At 42.0% G+C, this 18,542-nt stretch overlaps 1 protein-coding gene across 2 annotated transcripts in view; it reads right to left on the bottom strand.

Annotated features, from left to right (window-relative positions):
- The window catches only part of foxp2 (forkhead box P2), an 87,810-nt gene extending 75,825 nt beyond the window's left edge, over window positions 1-11,985 (bottom strand). Inside the window, exons 1-2 of one of the 2 annotated variants that reach the window (XM_026364395.1) lie at window positions 11,924-11,985; window positions 11,192-11,254 (exon numbers count right to left, since the gene is read on the bottom strand). The gene's annotated coding sequence lies outside the window, so the exon portion shown is untranslated. The remainder of the gene's footprint in view (window positions 1-11,191; window positions 11,255-11,923) is intronic. The other variant, XM_026364396.1, reaches the window with a different exon arrangement.
- Window positions 11,986-18,542: the final 6,557 nt, after the last annotated feature.

Genomic DNA, 18,542 nt, shown 5'->3' with positions numbered 1-18,542 from the left:
TGCCGCTCCACGCTAATGCAAGGCGGTGTCATATGAAAAATATTCCTCTCCCCAAACCACAGGGCTGGTCATTAATGAAACACAGGCCGTGCAGTGAGGTCATTCAGAGTCTAGATTTCAGCAGCCACACTTAAAAAACGCTCAGAAAGAATAGAGAAACATGAACACAAATCAGATTCCAGTTCCAAGGACGGGGAAAATAAATAAATAGAGAAAGGCACCGGCCCCTCTCACATTTTCCCCGAGCACTCTGCAAACAACCGTCAACTGCAGCTCAGAAACAGCTCACAATGAGAGCAGACTAAACATTCTGGTCCCAGCCAAGGAAAATGCTAAGCAACTCTGCACACAGGATGTCTCACCCTAATTGCCAAATATCAAATCTCACAATGGAATCTATCCATTTGGCAAAATCTTCACAGCAAACTTGCCAATATACGTTTGCTTTTAAAAGTGTCAACTTTTGTGATGAGGAGACATGATGAAAAGAGATGGAGAATCACAATTGTCAAGTATTTCATTTAATTGTTGGATTTGCTGGAGTTTACTGAGCTTACGGGAAACTAGGAATAATGTGTGCTGAGAAGAAAAAAAAAAACTTTTATTAGACAAAGGTGCTAGGGGTCTTGTAAACGAGTGATTAAAATCTTCACCATTAAGATAAACAGACTAAATAGGTCCCCAAAGACACGCCGAGTCAGGAAGGAGAGAGAGCAAGGGCAAGCTCAAGTCAGCAGGAGAGACTGACAGACTGCGTTCTGGAGGTGGGCATGGGAGCATAACTGGAACCTTGGGACTGGTATAAAAAACAGGGTTACCAGGAGGGACTAGGCTCTAAAAAGGAAACTAATGGGACAGTCTCCACCATCCACCATGTGGCATTGTATTTTCCAGCCAGTCAAAGCCATGCTCGCAGAGACCCCATGACTTCAAACAGCCAAAATAGCAGCACATTCATGAAACAGAACAGAACTAGTGGGAATTAAAGAAGGCAGGGAAAAAAGAAAACACACACACACAAAAAAGGTAGCAGGCCTCGACAGCAGATGGTAAAATTAACATTTCAACAGTTCCTTCCTTTCATGTAGGTCTCGGCAGAACTTTTTTCTTTTTTGAAAAAAGGAAAAAAAAAAGAAAAAAGTCAGAGGGGCTTGGGTTTTGGTAAGATACAGTGCTGTAGAAGGCATCTGGAAAAGGGGCAGAGGAATATTGGCTTATTGCTCCTGATGGTCCACCTCTATGAAAAATTAAATAGGTCTGTTTTGCAGGTTTCCCCTCTCTAGAGTGCCCTAAGTTGTGTTATGGAAACATCATCTCGGTAATTTATACGCCAAAGAGCACCTGGTGATGAAAGAAAATAAACTATTCCTCCCTTTCTTTCCCCATTTAAAACCAGCCACTATGACTTTGTGGTCTCTGCCTTTGAGGTTTCTTTTTCCGCCTTTTTAATGTCCATCCATTTAGCTTATTTTGCAAGAAGTTGCCATCTATTGTGTTAAGTCGTTCACAAAATGCTCGTCCGATTTTATATTGAAGCCTTGATATTCATTTTGAAGTCTTGATATACACTTCAAAAGGTGCTGTAGAGATGTTATCATGGAGAGACTGGAAGACTGAAGCATCTCTAATAAAGACCCAAACAATGGACAGCCTCTCTCATTTCCAACCCTGTCCAATGGAGCGTCTCAGTAGTACCCATTAATTTGGACACAGTTCTGGCTAAATTACATGTGTTCCACCTCTGTGACATTTTAAATGCAATTAAAAGCTGGTTATGGAAGTGTGCGCGGACTTCCTTGTGATGAAGGGAAATCACTGACGTGATTAACATGCAAACGAGCTCATGCTGGCAGACTAGATTGGGGTTTGAAAACCTCAATTACTTTTGTGTGATTATCTATTTACCAGTACACAGATTTCCATTTCTCATCTCCAGCCGAGTTCCCCATGCACGAGCCACAATTATACATGGCACACCTTTATTTATGATGCGCACAATACTGAAATACAAGCTCCAGTTATTTTTCACTGTGATGTATTGCGTCTATACAGGCTGCTCATGAAGCAGGGCCACCAGACCAACACTTCCTAACACTAAACCATTTGCTTTGTGCGTACTTAATATGATCTTGACCCCCACCACCCTATACACCCCCAATCCATCCATCCAACCCCTATTTAAACTCAATTTAATCCCCCTCCCTGTTAGACAGCGGGGAGAGTAATGGACAAAGGGCAGCTGTTTGTCCCCTTCAACTGAATTTTATGCTTTATTACTTTTTATTCTGAACTCTAAACTATATCACTACAAAAAATTTAAGTCATGTAAAATGCAATGACTGCATATGTGTGTGTGTGTGTGTGTGTGTGTGTGGTATATCAAGTGTTAGTTGAGAGGAAGGTGTGGACTGCAAAAACACTCCAGGCCTTATAATATGTATAATCTTGTTGATGCAATTATTAAAGCAACACATGAAAGCAGTGCCGGAGTAATGCCATTTAAACAGCTAAATAGTGACAAAATCCCTTTCTGTTTTTTTTTTTTTAGTTAAAATATACATTACATTTTCCAAGCAGGCAAGATTTAAAATGCAGCATAAAACCCTACAACTGTCAAGTGAAAGAATGAAAACACTCAAAAAATTTATGAAGTTCTGTACAATAACTATTCCAATGTGTATTTGCTTTTCAACTATTTTATCTGAAGCATAATGATTTTTTTAAAATAGTATAGTGCGTGTTTTTATTGTTTGTCAGTCTTCCTGGTTCTATGTGCCCAGGGACAGGAAGAGAAAGGAAGACACATATATCTGTGGCACAGCCAGGCTTTTCAAATTGTGCCCAGCATACATAAAACATGCCCTGTTGCTTCAGCGGGAGCAAAAAGGAAAACAGTGCCATCAAGTGAAATTTCTGAGGATTCCTCAAACACCTCAGCAGATAGATCTATCACCTTTTCACACTGAAGGCAAAAGAAGAAGAGGGTCTTCTTCAGTAATCGTCACTTCATCACTAGCTTATATTTATCGACTGTAATTTTTTCTTCTTTTCACAAAGAGAAACCTATCCAATGTTAATATACGTTTATTAAACATACTTTTGTGTAAGTGTAGTTTCAATTCAAATATATTGTACGTCTGAATATTTTTCAAATAATATTCTTCCCATCTCCACCCTGGAAGGGAATATTAGACACCAGAGCACCTCCCACTCAAGCAGTCAGATGATAAGACAAGAAATGAACATGGTGCTTTACTGACTTCATGTTCAGAATCCTGTTCGAGGTACCTCAGGAACAAAGGGAATCATTATTACTATTTGAACTCAGTTGCCAGGACTTGGCTACAACACTGGTATAAGGTTGCTAGAGTACGTAGAAAAAAAGCAGGGGAGTGAGGGTGAGTGAGTGAAACTGGTGGTGATGGCTAGAATCATAAGTGAGAGAGAATAAAAGAGAGAGAGAGGGAGAGCTTAGATAATAGTAGATAATGGACAATTAACTCAGGCTAGTAGTGCCGGCTGCAGTGAATAGCAGCTTGTGGTGCAGCAAGTCCCGCATCACCACTTAGCCATATTCACACTGGGAATATATGAGATATCAAGCTGTAGGCTACTGGGCCTCAGAGGTATACACGCTGCATTAGCAGTCTCCACAATGCCTTCAAACAATGCTTGATACCAACAAAGTGCCCCAAAGTGCAAACGCAAGCACTCTGCCAATGGGAAGCCTGCAATGGCATAACCTTGTCCATTGTTTGAAATGTCCTTTCACCATCAAAATAAACCCAGGAGCCGTAAACGCATTAAAAAAAACTGACATTCTGCCATTCCTGGGTGCAGACATAGATATTAACATAATTAAACCTATATAAAAGCTAATTGCATAAATAAATGAGTGAATGTCACCACTGTGCATCACAGAAACCATGCATGTGTTTATATCAGGGGCCTCAGAAGTGTTTTAACTGCCAACCCAGCCCCCCACCCCCTTCAAGCGCCATCTAAATCTATTGATCTGTGAAACACAGAGACCCAGGGGAGACAATTCACTTAATATCATACATCTAATGATGAGATGAATAACGATTATACCATTTGGTAATTAAACGTCTTACAAACCATTTAACTTACTGTGCTTCAGAAGGGGTCGCTGGAGGTCGTAGCGATTGTTTTTCATTTCTCACTTGGCAGGAAAGCAAGAAGACACGCAGGAGGTATGGTTGGGGGTGGTGGTGAAGATGGGTAGAAAACAGTGCATGACACAATGGTGAAAACACACTAATGACTGTTAGCAGCTATGACACTAATCCCTAATGCTGTCAAGACTTTGAAGGAAAAACAATTTTGAGGAAACGGAAGATGATAAAGCAAGACAAACAGCTTGCAGGGATTTGTTTTTTTTTCTTAATATACTTAGAAATTGCATTAGCTTGAGCGTCCTTTCAGAGCAAGAGAGGAGTAAGTGAGAAAAATCCATATTTATCAGTGTGGGGAGGGGGGGTTATATACAGACACGTTCCCCCTTTTCAAGAATGTGTCTGATCCACACAAAGGTGTGTTAAACACACACTTTAAGAGCCACTTTACTGTCAACATCCACAACCCTAATCCCTACTTACAGACAATAATTACCATGCGTTGCCATGGTCAGTGTGTTGTTGTGTATACAGACACACTCTAAAGGTCTGTATGAATGTATTATTTTTTTAACAGTAATGCTTACAGCACATTTAGATGAGACTAGGAAGTCGGGTGAAGAAGTACTGAAAGGTTTTGAGATTATGAAACATGAACACAAACGTCCAATCACTTTGTCAAACTATCCTCGCCTTTCCCTCCTATCACTGGATGGTAACAATACCTTTCTTTTCTGACTGGCTTTTACTCATTCAAACAGCATTTTCTGACACAGGGATGTGTGTCATGCTCCTGGCTCCTTATTGAATGATAGCTAGTAAACATTGTCATTCCAAAGAGAGACAGGATTAAAGCCTGCTTTGCCCATTGAGGGGAACAGTACGCGGAAAGAGAACAGGAACAATAGCCAAATGGAGGACAGTATTACAAGGGTCCAATGTCTGCTGTGATGAATATGTGGGAGATTATAACCCATTCCATCATTTCCATAATGTAAAACTCTCTTTCTTCTTCACCCGCCGACTATTCACTAAATAAATGAGAAAACTATCACCCGCGCAGAAATATTTGACAAAAGGCAAAAAGGGAGGGAGACTGAGTTTTGAATGACCCCCGTGCCTTTGACAATACAGGTTCTGTCCGGACACATTTGGAAGCAGTGGAGTAAGTAGGACCTGGTAGAGTATTTATCACTGGGCACAATGCAAATGTATTACCATGTCACCTATACCACTTTACGGCACAGAATGGAAGCACAGTGAATACAAGGGTGTTTTATATAATGCTAGATGGAAATATGAATGTGGGGTTTTTTCGATGTGTGGCTTTACTGCCTCACTAGCACTCTAAACTAAGGGATCATTCAATGGACACTGGTTTAAAAATCTGTCGCCACAAAGAGCCAGGCCTTGCACTTCACCAATATGCTAACTAGCAAAGTTAATAAGTCTTTCTTGCAAAAATGATTTGAATTAAACTGAATGACAACAGTTTCAAAGAAGCTTTGAAAAGCAGAATTACAAATGTCAGAGTAAAGAGAGCGTCAATAGCAGAAGTTTAAATGACCAAGACTACTATTGGCCCCGGGTAAGTTGGCAAAGGCCCTTTGCATTATCAACTCATATGTACTGTACTTGACTGCTCTAGACTTTTCTCTTTAAAAAACATTAAACTTGTGAAATTCCTGAGCCATAGAAAATATCTCCCCACCCTGTGCTCTGCTCACGCCTCCACATCACTGACACCTTTGCAGCCATTCACTTGATGTAGGTCTGTTTATGTGTGTGTATGTGAAAGGCCTCTGTGCAAGGCTACATGCATGTGTGTGTGATCTGCCAGATCGCTGCAGTCTATTCCAGAGATTTCTCCCATGGTAACCTAGTTTATTTATTTTATCTACAATATAATGCTTCAGTGAACATTAGCAACTTTGAGACACAAGTTTCAATCAGTTGTCTAGAGGTGGTGTGTGCATGCTCGTGCGTGTGCTCAGCGAGGTGCAAAGAAGAGATGAACACCGCCGACAAAGAGACGGCGCGGCTGTAAACCGAAGGACTGACAAAGAGGTCCCAAAATAATACAAAATAAAAACGGACAGCAGAGGGGAGGGAGAAGGGAAACAAAAGGGTAGTGGAAAAAGAGAACCAGGGTAGAAAGCCAGAAAAAATAAACTGCAGGGGACAGCGGGGAGAAGAACTGGGAGGAAAGGTAGTGGTGGATTTTAAAAAAGGACTTTTATTTTTTAAAGATAAAAGTAAGCTAAACAGAAAGTGATAAAGTGTTGAGAGGGGAAAGTGAGAAAGACAGACAAAGGGAATGATGGAAACAGACAAAACAAAGTAAAAGAGAAAGTAGTGAGAAAGAGAGAAAGACGGGAAAGAGAGCAGAGACAAGGTGTTCTCCCTGGGTAGTGTGGAGCAGGTCTTGTCCAATAAACACAGGTGAGCAGCTCAACAGGCCAGGACCACCAAGCTGACTGACAGCTGAGAGCTCTCACTGACCGCCAGCTTTATGTTACATGACATGCGGAGTGAAACTCAGCTGACAGAGAAACTGCCTGCACCTCTCAGAGTGTGGGAGGGAGAGGGGCTGGCAAAAGTACACACATACACCCGTATGCATGTGCGCACACACGGTTGTTTAAGGGCTGCATCCGCGCACTGCAGCCACAAAGTTGGAAACACGAAAATATCCACTGTCACATACAAGTGGACAGAAGGAAAGCCGCACCATTTCCCTTTCACAGGTGAGCAGAAGAAGGAAACACCCCGGTGCTTCAGTTACTTAGCGGGAGAAAGTGTGGAGTTGTAGGGTGGGGGGGTAGAATGTATGCTGTGTGCCGACTGAATCTTTTCCACATGATGGGCCTCGGGCTGTTTTTGTCAACTGCACTCTTGAGCAGCAAGGAGTCAGGTAGTGTGACCACATGATTGCCCAAGAGGCACTGTGGTGAGAGAGGGAGATGGAGAAATGGGGAGAGAGAGGGAGCAAATGGGAAGAGAAAAGGGGAGAGAGAGAGAGAGAGGGAGAGAGGGACAAGGATCGGGGGCCAGAGACGGGACCGATGCAGCAGGCATGATGAGGTGTAATCACAAACCCCATTCAGAGTGCACTGGAGTTTGTCAACATACACACATTCACATTCTACTGTCTGTCAGCTCTATGACCCAAATCGAGCATGCTGTGTGAGTGCGTTTATCCACACACACGGATGCTTTCTGCCTATTTCGCCTCCAACCAGGTAGTAACAGTTGCACTGTCTAGGCTTGTGGTTTGTGGTAAGCAAGCCAGATTCCAAGCTCTTGTAGGATTTCTCCGCCGCCCGTATCCCTTTTCAAGCCGCGATCAAATGATCATTATGAACAAAGGACTTGGCTAGTTGCCTCCGGAGTAAAAGCTTTTTCAGTGGCTGTGACCATGCGGTTTGATTTGAAACTACTTACTTGAAAAAAACAAGAGAGAGCCAGACAGATAGTGAACGAGTGCTACAGTGCAAGAAGGCGCTATCTCATAAAAGAATCTTAAGAATGTAATGTCCAAAATGTGTTATTTTCATTATTAAAAAAAAGAAATATGTTCTGTGCAAACCCACTGCTGTTGTCACTCCATTGAAATACTCACGACACAAAATCTCATTAAGTTCATAACATGAAATACAACAATGTTCTTCACATTTATACAAATCGTCTTTGTATCTGATTAGTTAAACAATGTAAGTCTTAGTTCACGGCAGGAAGCTGAAATCCCACTGCCACATTTTTTTCTGAGGTTGATATAGAACAAAAACAGAGATGTATTTCCTGGAAACCTTTTTTTTTTTAAATGCTAATTTTAGCACTGATTTGTCGACAACTCAAAGTAGTTCTATATGGTGTAACAAAATAAAGAGTTCCTAAGATAAACAGAACTCATCAGTAGGTGAAAGTAGCGTAGATTTAGTTTATGTCATAATGACAGTATCCCTATAAAACACTGGACTGTGAAGGGCTAACATAAACTTAGGGTTATGTGTGCAGGCTGAAAAATGAGGCTGCGTGACAGTTTGGTGATAACACACGAGTTCAATCTGTCAAGACAATCAGCATTTAGACCCTGGGAGAAGAATGCGCGACTCTGTGCAAGTGATTCATTGGACACGATCACCTGCAAGTGAAGCCACTCATAATTCTTCCCACCTGAAATAAGGAGTTCAAACCAATGTCAGGGCGCTCTGATGTCATGCCTGCCTCGGGTTGGTTTTCACAATAATCTCAGGCTCTTGGAGAGATGCCACAGAGTCCGGCTTCCGCACCAAAGATTTCTTCAATTAAGTTGCAGGGAAAGAATAACATGTGAAACACTAGATCTGTGCTCGTTTACAGAAATTAAGCTGGTGCATGCAGTATGTGCAGTCATTTCCAGTATCAGTCACCTCTAATACGAGGCGTATACATAAAGAAACACTGAAGAAGGAAATATTTTGACTTTGCTGAAATATAAAATCTTTTTTTCTTAACTGTAGAAATGCATTGAGATTTTTTTAAAAACAAACAGAAAGAGGACTGAGTGTGGGAAAGACAAAGAAAGGGATAGAAATAGCTTGGCAGCCATGAGGATCAATATGCTCATTGAGCCTCTTTATCTTCTCTTCAAGAAATGATGGCCACACTCATTGTGAGCCTTCTCATCTCCCATCTTTCTCACTCCATTCTCACGGCAACTGTGCACTCTGGACAAACACTCTTCATCTCTTCTCTTCACTCCCCACTGTCCACCACGTATCTTTTCTTTTCTGACCCTCAGTTATGTCTCTTTTACTCACACTTGTGCAACACGAATTCCAGATTTTTGCTACATAAAAGAAATAGTAAACAGAAAGAGCAAGTGTGAAACGTTCCTCTGGAGCAGGAGATCTGAACTGAATTCAGCATTGTTATGGCTTTATTTCAGAAGTATGATGGGTTACATATGGAGCGACCTCTCCGTTCACATATCAGGTGTGAAAACTATTTCCCCAGTGGAAATAATGCAACCACCATTCCAGAGTCTTTCATAACAGGACAGCTCTTAATGCTAGAGATCAGCATAGGGCAGGACTTCACTGGTCCGTCCACTTTTGTTCCAATTTGCTCACAGCACAACACTATCAGACCTCAAACTAAACCTCATTAAACTGAAATATGGAAACTTGGGGAAGTTCCAAAACTTCCAACTTCTCTCCCTCCCCCCCTGTGTTAGTGTGAAGACAAAACACTGGACCATAGAGAGAAGGGTGCATGAAGAGTTGCAGCAGATCCTTGGGACTGAGAGCACTAGGAAGGAAGAGAGGGAAAGTAAACCTTTGATGAGTAAGACTTTTTGTTAAGCGAGAGGGCTTAACTTTAAAATATTCTGGGTGGTAGTGAATGGGGGATTGACCAATGGCCCTGATCTCAGCCACACACTGGGGCACTGGGGTTAATGGTGGATAAAGATTAGGAAAAAAGGGGTTGCTTTGCCTGATCTCCATCCACCCCCACTCCACAGTTTTCACCTTCTCCACCAATCCTAAATCAGCCAGACAATGGACACTGCCAATGGGGAATGATCCGAGTCCCTTTGATTTCTGCCTCTACCCCCTCGGCTGCTCTGAGTGCCCAGGGCAAAGACCCATGGAGGATCCCCCTGTTTGCCCACTCACAGGGACGACAGTTAGCAGGCTCAGAGAAACCATTTGAGGATTGGAAATTGAATGACAAGAAGTCTCTGATCTATGACAAGAAATCAATTTCAAACTGGAAATGTGAGCAGAGGGTTGTTCAGTCCAAACTGCAGCTTCTTTAAAACAGCCAGAGATATACTTAATTGCTGTAGATTTTTATATGTCTGCACTGGAAGTACAGCTTGCAGTGTTGGGCAATTACACTTTTTTGCAATGATTAGAAGGGCTTTTTCAGGCCAGCAGATATGCAGTTAGAGTTCATCTTTGAAGATTTAACTGAATACTAGACAAATTAGGAACTAATATTTAAATCTCTTTTAGGTGGAAAAGGAAACCTGGTCTCTTTTGCTCTGGAAAGACAGGACTCTTGGGGAAGTGGACCTGGTTCTACAGCCAAGCCACTCAGCATCTTTACTCCTGCCCATACACTTTAATCATAGCTGCTACTGTACTTCACGACACTGTTTTTTTTTCCCTCGGGGGCTGAGGCAGAGTATGTAAATAAACCTATGGATTCAAAGAAATGAAATCACATATGTATATACAGTCTCTACTGTTCTTCTGAATGTTTAGGCAGGCAAATCAAAATCATTCATATGGTAATGATTTATTATTGACTGACTGCATATGGAACATACCTGTAGCAAATCATTCCATTCAAACGGTAACACACACCGTTCTTTCAACACAAACCTTGATTAATCACCGCCATGTTTATACAATCCCAAAGCAACAACATTAAAAGTTTTACTCTGTTTCTTCTCACCATCACTAGCTATTGTGTGTGTATGTGCGTGCACTCGTGTGGCGTTGATACATATGTGAGAGATCTATTCTATGCAATGGCCACATTGCTTACTTTGGCGATATAATTGGTGACTCCCATTACGTGACCTGAGATTCTTGACACTCATTTGCAGACTGACCTGGTGACAAACACCTTGTGTTATTGATTTTAAAAGGGAGCTGTCTTTGATCGTATCTATGTTTTGCTGGACTTCGAAGCTGCTAGATAAACCACGTAGATAATAATTATTAAATATCAACTAATAGCTCCTTTTTCTCAGTATCTGAAATCACATATGACTGAACAAAGTCCTATTACCCAACAACCTTTTTAAATTAGTAAGTAAGCTTTTACTATTACTGAAACTGATTTCAAATGCTACCATTTTAAATACTTTATTTTGCTAACCTTCCAGACCTGCAGTCTTTTTTTTTTTCTATTACATAGGTCTGCTGTTTGTCATTTCAGCACCCGGGACTTAAGCTAAAGCCAACTCCCACTGATGTGGTTCATTGCAATGGACACGTTAGTCTATGAGAAAACACAACACTGAGCATGCAAGGACAATAAAAACTGCTTTCACTCACCACTTTGGACTTTACAGTGTGTGTAGGCTGCTTTTTTCTATGGGTGCATGTGCATATTTCATCCTAAAAAGAAAAATGAGAAGATCAGGATTGGGACTAAACATATGAGCAGTGCAATGAACAAAGTTGCATTGTTATTGTACCAAGTAACACGTACAGTAACATGAGGTCAAAGCTAATATTACAACTGTTCGCTTTATTCCTTTCTGTTCTGCTACAAATCTCAATCAAGACATCAACAGAATAAATAAAAAAGCTGATATCCAAGCTTGCCCACGTTTGCCATAATGCATATCATAACTTCTAAGCTGGAGTAGATTGAAAATCCTTGGGGTGTGAAAAGCAAACAGGCACAACTGAAAGGTTGTCCACTGGAGGGGGAATTCTATCAAGGTGGACAAGATGAAGATTTGTTACATTTGAGAGGGAATGTGGGCCCCTTGACCTCCACTAGCCTCTACAATCACATAAACACAGTAGGGATAACAGTACTGTAACAACATAATCAAAGAAGTAGTTTAGTCTCTTGATAAAAAAAAAAATAGTTTCATATTTTAATAAAACTGAAACGATATTTCTCAGAGGATTTATCTTTAAAACATATGATCTTGTGGATACACAGTAGGTTGTTGTTCATTCAAACACCGATCCTGTGAATGCTGCTCTAATCTTTGTCAAGGTTAAGGATTCTTTGACAGATGGGACATGAAAAGCACGTGTTTAAATACCTACCCTAAGGGAGAGAGAGAAACTTGCTGTTGTCGTCCGTCACAGGAATGGAAGGAGTCCAGCGATGTCTGTAACAAGACAAAAAAGTAAGCTCACCATTAGTCCAAATCTATCAGTGCTGTTTTACTGTTTTACATTTCTAAACACATTCAGTGCTGCAGTGGACATGTGTGGGCTAGACTGTGTCTTGCATAACTATTTTCTGTATGGCGTGTAGGTGAAAGCAATAAACCCTGGAACAACAAAGTGCACCTGGATTTTGCTGTGTAGTATAGTGTGTGTGTGCACAAACAGGCAGTGTGCAGTACAGTACAGGCTAGTCCCCTTCCACACACACACACACACACACACACACACTTCTTACTCTCTCTGAGGAAGAAAAAGGTACATGCCTGGAAGGTCTCAACAGCAAGTAAATAACAGTCTTAATGTGACATGATTGATTTCTCATGAACACATGTACAGCTGTCTGCATCTAAATACACATGCTATTGCATCCATAAAATTCAGAAACCATTAGTATTCATATTTGTGTTCACACAACTATAGCAAGTGCAAAAACCATGACTACAGCCAAAGACTGCCCTGGACATTTTTACTGCACAGAGAGTACATCACACTCACAGTATTAGAATGAAAAAAATCCTCTCATAGAAGAGCGTGTTGGAGGGAAATTTCTGCTGCCAGGGGCATGACGGGCACAAAATGGCCTGGATGTTCCTCTCTGAGATTTTTTTTTTCCTCCCTTTTATTCTCCCAGAATTCCAATGACCCCTACAGGCAACCAGTGACTGCTGAATCCTAAGGAATGTGCTCTCTGAACTGTACAAAAAGCCCTCAGCTCAAAGAGCACAGCTGAAAACAAAACATGCCAATTGCTATAATTTTTCACTGTTTTGAGTTTGTGGAAAATGTTGCGCAGATTGCTGTGCAACGTTTGTTCAGCAAGGGGTGAGAGGGTTTGAGGGTGGGGGGTGGGCACCAAGCAATGGACTGTATGTGGGGAAAACAGACCTGAAAAGGTCTGACAAGTTTAGAACAAAATCATATGATTCATTTAAAAATTGACAACGTGAACACCAGAGAAACAGTTTGATAAAAAGCAATTTTTAAATAAGCTCCTTGAATACTTTTAAATATACTTATATAAATGTATAAAATGTTACTTCAAATTAATACCCATTTACTTCAAATGATTAGCTGGTGAGCAGACTTCAACATCACAACACCTCTGGGCTGTGCAGATGTCATATTTTATTCACTGGAACAGCATTAGGAATACTATTAGTCTGTATGACCTCCAATTCGTGGGGATTTACAAATACCACACATATCTTTATGCCAAATATAAAACCACTGGTAAATTCTATCAACTTATAAATATGGCAAATGCATTCAAGTATTCAAGAAGGCCTAATAATGCTATAGGCGGATATTTACATAAAGCGCTCGTGCTCTAAGTCAAGATAAACTATTTAAGACCCGGACCACAAATACCTCCACATTGCAGAAAAAGGAGGGTCCTGCGATGAAAGAGGACATTATGCTAACAAGTCAGATTACTGTACACAATAACTTTATCTTAAAAGTAAATACCATCCTTGGTGTTGGAAAAGGGGGGCATTGTGGAAAGTCACTAGCAATATTTCTGTTGGGACCAAATGCTCCTTATCAGTGTTAGTTAAGCAATTCAGGCCCGCCTGAAGAAAGATGAGTCTTCAAACTCATTCTATTCATGGTCAGACGTGTAATTACCCTCAGCTCACAGTCTAGACGTAACCGCTTTCACAGTATTTAAGACCCCCTATGCAACGCGCGGACGCTGGCTCCTACAACCAAGCCCTGCACGTTAAATCTGTGGGCAGATAAATTAGCAAAGAATGCAATAAAATAGACACAATGAGAGGAACTTTATCCTCCCCACTGCTAAATGAGATTTCTTTGAAATGCAGATCAGTGGCTCTAGATTAGTGAATTTTAGCTGCTGTCAACATCATAACAAAATACAAATGCGATTGTTCGCCGGCACCTTATCTCCTTGCTTCCATCTGCTGGCTCGTTATTTACTCCCCCCTGATTTACTATGCAGATCTAAATAAGTCGCATCAAAAGGAGGGCTTACTGCACAATGCCTTCTTAAGCTTCTACATCAAGGTATTTGAAAAACCGGTAGTCACATGAAAAGGCTGCCCATCAAAGGCACATCTCTAATGAACTCTCCCATATCAGAGGGGGCTTGTGGGGCCTGGCTTTAATGCTGTCTGTGCGGTGAGAGAGAGGAGCAGAACTACAAATCAGACCCACCAAGCCATGGCAGAGAAGGGAGGAGGAAGACAGAGAGGGGGAGAAAGGAAAGCGGCGAGGAGAAGGAAGGCCTCAGATATCAGATAGGATTATCTTAGCACAGGGACTAGGCCCAGGTCTTTGCATCCATCCATCCTTCTAAGTCTAGGCTGAGGAAGGCCTAAATAAAAAAGACTACAATAACAATATATTACAAGTTACAGTACACAGGATTAGACTGGATTCAGCTACAGGTTAGTTACTGGAAAACCAAAATCAAAATGTAATTTCAAGTTTAAGTAAACACCTTCAAAGATAGTCAGTGTCCTTAGGGCTTTTTAACAGTATTAGCAAGTATCTGTTAAAATGCCAAATCAATCCAGTGATCAAAGGCAGCTTTTTGGACTGTCAAATACAAGAAAGAAAAACATACTGAGCCGTCTTCCTTTCTCATTCTCTCCAGGTCTGCAAACAGCTTTGGTAATCTCAAACAGAGCTTTTGCATTACGCTCTTGCAGTAACCTTTAATTTCATGGTGTATTTGTTGCATTCAGCGCGCAGGCCGGATTACAACTGACAATCTTCAGACTTATACGGAGAAAATAAACTGCATGGAGAGATCATGATCTGTGCCCCCCCCCAACACACACACATCCACCGCAATCATCACTGCCACCATACTGCTTTGTAACAGTGTGTCTGGATGAAGGGGAGACCCCCACCAACAAGCATGCAGTTTACCAGTGAACAATTAGCCCCGGAGCAAGAGCAGGCCCGGCACTGGCACATGTGGTTAAGAGGCGAGCGCTGCAGGAGAGTGCCAGATGATGAAGGGATGAGGATGGGAGGAGGGTGAGAGAAGAAATGACAGTGTGGGATGGAGTGGGGAGGGAGGGGGGGCGTCTGGCGTGTGCCAGACACGCGTGTGCCAGTATTTGGCTACTGAACATATCCAACATCCTGCGCTTAAAGCTGCTCCTTACAGAAACAAAAACAAAGAGAGACAATAGGAGAGCCCCTTAATTCTAAGACTTTAATTCAGTATTTTGGGAAGCCATCCAAATTGAGTTGTAATGTGAAGGCATCAGATAGCTGGGTCGCTCTGCTACAGAAACTTCTCGTCCCTCCCCTCACTCCGCCTCAAGCATCTTTCTGCTGTGTAGCATGCCAACTGGGCCCACTGCCAGTCGCATTTGCAACCACAAGGGACCCTTGTCTTTTTGCCTTGCCTAATGAAATGACAAAACAACAGATTTGCATATGCAGAAACAGGTGTTGTAACAGGTTTGACTCCTCTTGACCCAAGCTGTGTTAAAGAGAGAAAATGCAGAGAGAAAAAGAAACGTGGAAAGAGAGAGAGAGAGAGAGAGAGAGAGACAGAGAGAGAAAAGTTTATGACCAACAGCTGCCTGGAGGTATTTAGGCTCTGATGGGCACTCAGGTCTGCACCATCTGCCCTGCTGCTTGCCAGAAGTGACAATCAAAATTAAAAACCACTCATCAAATATCATAAAAATAAATCATTGTTTTGTTGGGTCCATATGTTGTAGCTATTTGTGTGCCACATGTGTTATTTCGCTTTCAGAGAGTGGGATTGGAGGCTGAGCTCCTAGGCCTATAGCTGTGATCCAAAGAAAATCCAGAACGCCACACAGTAGCTTGTAATTACCCTCCCACCGATCCACTGTCTTCAGACCAGAGCCCTGCGTCATCCTACACATTATCCAAGTCCATCCTCTCCACATTACAGGGGAGGAAACCTATGAGAGGCAATGTGGTGAAAACATGGCCATTGTTTAGAGTCGGATTAGGGGTTGCCATCCATGAGAAGGAGCTGGGTGTTCAGCTGGTGAAAGAAGATAAAGTGACTACACTTTGCTTGCGTGTAACTAGATAACTGCTATTATGCTTTATGCAAATGTATATTTCCAAGCACAAAGTGAAACTAAAATTGTGGTTGGCTGGGAAACAACCAAAATTGAAGTGATGCATTTCTGAAAATGTCAAATGTCTCGCCTCCACATTTGGTCCACATTATGTCCTGACCTAGAGGGCTTCACTGCGAGGATTCCTTTTGTCCTTTACTGAAAGACACTGCTATTGTACAACACCCCTGCCCGCTAAACGTACTCCACACCACCACCCAACACCCCCCACTTCCTTTTTTCCTCCTGTTTTTATTTAGATGAGTGAGACAGAAGGAAAGAACCTGAGACAGTCGTGACCCTGTGCGAGTGTTGTAACTTGGTCTAAAGCTACGCCGGCAGAAGGCAGCACCATATGCCCTCAGCCCCGAGCTGGATGCTCTTTCTGCAGCCTAATGTGCCTGTCAAAAACTGTTACTGTCACGATTCCCCCCCTTGTTTTTTTCCTCTCACAACATGTTTGAAATAAACATTTCTTTCCCTTTCCTCTTTGTATCTCTTTGGGTAAAGAGGAAAGGTTGTTGGAGATGTGAAGCTGTATGAATGCAGAGACTGTTTGTACAGAGGCTACAGCTCCAACAGGGTGCTACACACTCATAGCTCTGTGTCTATACTACCTACATTTCTTTTACATTGTTACACTCAATTGTAGATTGAAATTAATCCGTTTGGAAATGACCAAAAATAACTTTTCCTTCTCCTTTACTTTATTTATATGCTCATATGTTAAATGAGCAGTGTATGTCCCACACTGCTGTTACCACTACTAAAAGACTGAGACTCAGTGTTAATAAAAGATTCTTAAAACAAAGGCTGACAACCACTGTTAGCCACAGTCCTCGGATGAGGTTGGACTGTTTACCAGTGACATGCTGATGGCAGTTGTAGTCTGAGCAACACTGACCTTGCCTTTTACCACGAGTGACCCTCTATCTTTAATTCAGGGCAAGACCCCGAAGCCAACACATTTTTTCACACCAGGAGACTGCCCATCTGACTGTGACTTGAATAAAAGCCGTTATGCCTTCACACCACACTGACCAGCAAGTAAACACGCAATTGTTAACTCAGCAAGGAAGGGGAAAAAAAAAAAAAAGATGCAAGGTCTCTGGCTGCAGCTGATGTGCTGTGATTCAAATCAGTACATAATGTATTTGGATAAACCAACTGACAGGTCAGCTAGTGTTACAGGAACAGCCTATGGCAGCTCTCAGTGTCTACAGGTCATGGTCGAGACTACGGCGCCAACAGGCAATCTCAAAACCTTGTGAAAAGGTATGAATTATTTTACACGGCTTTGAAGAAATATAATGAACGCAAAGCAGAACCCTGTTTTAAAACTTGCTTGCACATCCCGTTCCACTTCACCATCTGACACACTGTGAAGTTCTCTGCACCAGCCAAAAGCTACATTTTTGTGTGTGTTGAGAGCCGAGCTGCTTGTGGCTTCACAATCCTTAAAGGGAGGTGTGATGACGTAAGATATATTTGCAAAACAATCGTTCCAGGCTATTCTGACACTTGATTGTTTTGGTCCAAGTAAATATACTGGTCCAACTTTAACTGGCCACGTAAACATGAAACCCATAAAAATGACGTCAAATAAATTCTGCATGTGATTATGAACTGAGATGAAACTGTGTAAAAGTGACTGGCTGACTCTTTCCTAAGACAGGTCTTAACTCAGCCTTGTGTGGGCACCGTGCAATCTCCTCTCTAATCCTCATCCCCTGACCTCACCGTGCACAGGTTTCTCTGGCCAAACAGTCACAATGTTCCTCACTCACAACAGTGTCGAGGCAGGCTTAAGAAGTGACCCAGAGCGTAACTAAAAAAGTCTGAGCTGTCTCGAGACTTTTAGTAACTGGGGCACACAAAACATCATTACTGCGATGTGGATAATTACAGTGCAAAAGGGTGGCCTTTTAAGCATATAATAAGAAGTCGATCTGTCTGAGGCTGACAGCTTGCAGCATATGATCCTGGTAAACAAATGATTTTGCGCAGCACAAAAGTGCCATTAAAGGCCAAAACTGTCAACACAAATTCCACTCTTACTTGGGGGAGGCAACTGAAGTGGGAGGGTGGGTGGGGGGGAGGAGGAAAAAAGGACTTGATCACTTCTGGTTGCTTTAACTTCCATGGAGGTTGTCATGGAAACATTTCTATGAAGTAAACGGGGATAAAACCTGAACATTTCCCATTTAATTGCCTTTAGCTTAGTATCAGGGCCATGTAAAGTATATCTGAAAACACACGGGGTAGCTTAGGTGTGCAGATGTTTGGAAAAGTGAAGCTGGTGGAGAACTTCCCTGGTTTTCTTACTCACCCCCCCACCCCCCCCCCCACCCCACCCCAAACACAGCAACAACTCAAGGGCTGAGCGAGCAGTCTGTTTCATTACATAGGTGTTG

Source organism: Anabas testudineus, chromosome 23 (genome assembly GCF_900324465.2).
Source record: "Anabas testudineus chromosome 23, fAnaTes1.2, whole genome shotgun sequence".
NCBI lineage: Eukaryota > Metazoa > Chordata > Actinopteri > Anabantiformes > Anabantidae > Anabas > Anabas testudineus.
Note: the sequence above shows the minus strand (reverse complement) of the source record. Positions and strands in the feature narration are given on the sequence as shown.